Source organism: Branchiostoma floridae, chromosome 17 (genome assembly GCF_000003815.2).
Source record: "Branchiostoma floridae strain S238N-H82 chromosome 17, Bfl_VNyyK, whole genome shotgun sequence".
Taxonomy (NCBI): Eukaryota; Metazoa; Chordata; class Leptocardii; order Amphioxiformes; family Branchiostomatidae; genus Branchiostoma; species Branchiostoma floridae.
This window is the reverse complement of record NC_049995.1, coordinates 9,300,210-9,304,792: the sequence shown is the minus strand read 5'-3', so window position 1 is coordinate 9,304,792 and position 4,583 is coordinate 9,300,210.

The following is a 4,583-nucleotide window of genomic DNA, read 5'->3' as shown; positions in this document are numbered from 1 at the left end:
GCATTCACTACCACCAAGATACTTTCAATGATACATAGTATGCCTTTTTCGGACACTTTTCCAAAATCCACATTTTGGGTCGCGGTTAGGGGGACTTAGCTAAGAACGGGAAAAGCTCGACAACAAAAAGAGCTATCTGAAAACGGATTGCAGCGTTCAACTCCCCGGCAAGATACCTTTCCAATGATACCATAGTTTGCCTATTTCGGACATTTTTACAAATTCCAACTTTTGGGTTACTGTTATCGCTGCTTAAATTTAAACGCGAATATATCGGCCAAAAAAAAGAGCTATCTAAAAACGGATTGCAGCGTTCAACTCCCCACCAAGAGACATTTCCAATGATACCATAGTTTGCCTACTGGTATTTCGAACACTATTCCAAAATCCACATTGTGCGTCGCTTTCTGGGACTTAATTAGGAACGGGAATAACTCGACAACAAAAATAGCGATCCGAGAACGGTTTGCAGCGTTCAATCCCCACCAAGAGACCCTTCTAATGATACCATAGTTTGCCTATTTCGGACACTTTTCCAAAATCCACATTTTGGGTCGCGGTTAGGGGGACTTAGCTAAGAACGGGAATAACTCGACAACAAAAAGAGCTATCTGAAAACGGATTGCAGCGTTCAACTCCCCGCCAAAAGACCTTTCCAATGATACCATAGTTTGCCTATTTCGGACACTTTTCCAAAATCCACATTTTGGGTCGCGGTTAGGGGGACTTAGCTATGAACGGTAATAGCTCGACAACAAAAAGAGCTATCTGAAAACGGATTGCAGCGTTCAACTCCCCGCCAAGATACCTCCCCAATGATACCATAGTATGCCTTTTTCGGACACTTTTCCAAAATCCACATTTTGGGTCGCGGTTAGGGGGACTTAGCTATGAACGATAATAGCTCGACAACAAAAAGAGCTACCTGAAAACGGTTTGCAGCATTCAACTCCCCACCAAGATACCTTTCCAATGATACCATAGTTTGCCTATTTCGGACACTTTTCCAAAATCCACATTTTGGGTCGCGGTTAGGGGGACTTAGCTAAGAACGGGAATAGCTCGACAACAAAAAGAGCTATCTGAAAAGGGATTGCAGCGTTCAACTCCCCGCCAAGAGACCTTCCCAATGATACCATAGTATGCCTTTTTCGGGCACTTTTCCAAAATTCACATTTTGGGTCGCGGTTAGGGGGACTTAGCTAAGAACGGGAATAGCTCGACAACAAAAAGAGCTATCTGAAAAGGGATTGCAGCGTTCAACTCCCCGCCAAGAGACCTTCCCAATGATACCATAGTATGCCTTTTTCGGGCACTTTTCCAAAATCCACATTTTGGGTCGCGGTTAGGGGGACTTAGCTAAGAACGGGAAAAGCTCGACAACAAAAAGAGCTATCTGAAAACGGATTGCAGCGTTCAACTCCCCGCCAAAAGACCTTTCCAATGATACCATAGCTTGCCTATTTCGGACACTTTTCCAAAATCCACATTTTGGGTCGCGGTTAGGGGGACTTAGCTAAGAAAGGGAATAACTCGACAACAAAAAGAGCTATCTGAAAACGGATTGCAGCGTTCAACTTCCCACCAAGAGACCTTTCAAAAAGAGCTATCTGAAAACGGATTGCAGCGTTCAACTCCCCACCGAGAGACATTTAAAATGATACCATATTTTGCCTATTTCGGATACTTTTAAAAAATCCATATTTTGGGTTACAGTTATCGGTGCTTAAGTTTAAACGCGAATAACTCGGCAACAAAAAGACCTATCTGAAAACGGATTGCATCGTTCAACTCCCCACCAAGAGACCTTTCCAACGATACCATAGTTTGCCTATTTTGGACACTTTTCCAAAATCCACATTTTGGGTCGCGGTTAGGGGGACTTAGCTAAGAACGGGAATAGCTCGACAACAAAAAGAGCTATCTGAAAACGGACTTTTCCAAAATCCATATTTTGGGTCGCGGTTAGGGGGACTTAGCTAAGAACGGGAATAGCTCGACAAGAAAAAGAGCTATCTGAAAACGGATTGCAGCGTTCAACTCCCCGCCAAAAGACCTTTCCAATGATACCATAGCTTGCCTATTTCGGACACTTTTCCAAAATCCACATTTTGGGTCGCGGTTAGGGGGACTTAGCTAAGAACGGGAATAACTCGACAACTAAAAGAGCTATCTGAAAACGGATTGCAGCGTTCAACTCCCCACCAAGATACCTTTCCAATGATACCATAGTTTGCCTATTTCGGACACTTTTCCAAAATCCACATTTTGGGTCGCGGTTAGGGGGACTTAGCTAAGAACGGGAATAACTCGTCAACAAAAAAAGCTACCTGAAAACGGTTTGCAGCATTCAACTCCCCGCCAAGAGACCTTTCCAATGATACCATAGCTTGCCTATTTCGGACACTTTTCCAAAATCCACATTTTGGGTCGCGGTTAGGGGGACTTAGCTAAGAACGGGAATACCTCGACAACAAAAAGAGCTATCTGAAAACGGATTGCAGCGTTCAACTCCCCACCAAGATACCTTTCCAATGATACCATAGTTTGCCTATTTCGGACACTTTTAAAAAATCCACATTTTGGGTTACTGTTATCGGTGCTTAACTTTAAACGCGAATAACTCGGCAACAAAAAGCAGCTATCTGAAAACGGATTGCAGCGTTCAACTTCCCACCAAGAGACCTTTCCAATGATACCATAGTTTGCCTATTTCGGACACTTTTCAAAAATCCACATTTTGGGTTACTGTTATCGGTGCTTCACTTTAAACGCGAATAACTCGACAACAAAAAGAGTTATCTAAAAACGGATTGCATAGTTCAAATCCCCAGCAAGAGACCTTTCCAATGATACCATAGTTTGCCTATTTCGGACACTTTTAAAAAATCCACCCTTTTGGGTTATTGTTGTCGGTGCTTAAATTTAAACGCGAATAACTCGACAACAAAAAGAGCTATCTGAAAACGGATTGCAGCGTTCAACACCCCACCAAGAAACCTTTCCAATGATACCATAGTTTGCCTATTTCGGACACTTTTCACAAATCTTCATTTTTGGTCGCGGTTACGGGGACTTAGCTAATATCGGGAATAACTCGCCAACAAAAAGAGCAATCCAAAAACGGATTGCAGCGTTCAACTCCACACCAAGAGACCTTTCCAATGATACCATAGTTTGCCTATTTCCGACACTTTTCACAAATCTTCATTTTTGGTCGCGGTTACGGGGACTTAGCTAATATTGGGAATAACTCGCCAACAAAAAGAGCAATCCAATAACGGATTGCAGCGTTCGACTCCCCACCAAGAGACTTTTCCAATGATACCATAGTTTGCCTATTTCGGACACTTTTAAAAAATCCACATTTTGGGTTACTGTTTTCGGTGCTTAACTTTAAACGCGAATAACTCGGCATCAAAAAGAGCTATCTAAAAACGGATTGCTGCGTTCAACTCCCCACCAAGAGTAACGGTAACGTTTGTTACCCGCCCTGTAATGTATTACTAATGGGACCGAAAATAATAAGTTGCCATTTTTTGGCTATGGTTAAAAGAGGAATTTTCCTAAACAACCAGGTAGTTTTCACTGGAAATAAAGCCGATTTATTTTTCGACCAAAAAAATGCCATTTTCGACATTTCAATGAGAACGAGTGACTTATGTATGTAGGTTCATTTGCATAAATGGGAACATTTCATGCTCCCCTAACGGGGGGGGGGGCGATTATAACCCAATCATAGCCTTTCCAGTCGCACTTTATCTTATTTCAATGTATTTCAAGATATACTGTATAGACTATAGATATATTGATACGTACATATAATATTATACATTGTGCCATGCTGACAATGTCATATGTTCGCCGATCATTGAAGGCAAACAGGAATGATAAAATGCCAATGACAGCTTCTTGTCATTTTGTGTATCATTGACGTAGTGATAAATAATGTAAAACACGCAAATAACTATCTCTCGAAGAGTACACTACAAAGTCAAAAGGCGATGATAACGATAACTTTATTTTGTCAATCGTTTTACACATTCATCAAGTACATACAGTGACATTTTAGCTGTTAGACCTATTGTACTGAACATACTGAATGCAAATATACAACATGCAAATAAACTGATTGTTCATCGAAGTATATATCATACAAATTTAAAAGGTGAATTTAACGTAGTTTTTTGTTTACTTTTTCGAAGCGTTTTACTTATTCATCAAGTACATATATACAGTGATATTTTAACCTGTGATATGTAACATATTGTACTGAATATAATCTAACTATAAATGTCAGTAACAACTACTTGGCCTTTATGCATTATCAACGTGGTAATATATACAATGCGAAAATATGCAACGTCCAAATAAACCGATTATCTATCGATGTATACATAATACAGATTCAATAGGTGAATTTAACGTTTACTTTAGCAAAGCGTTTGACATATTCATGAAGTAAATATATACAGTTAATCAGTGCCTATTGTACTGAAAGTCAACTACATATGTCAATAACAAATTCTTGTCCCTTTATGCATTATTAAAATGATAATACACAACACACACAAAAATGTAAC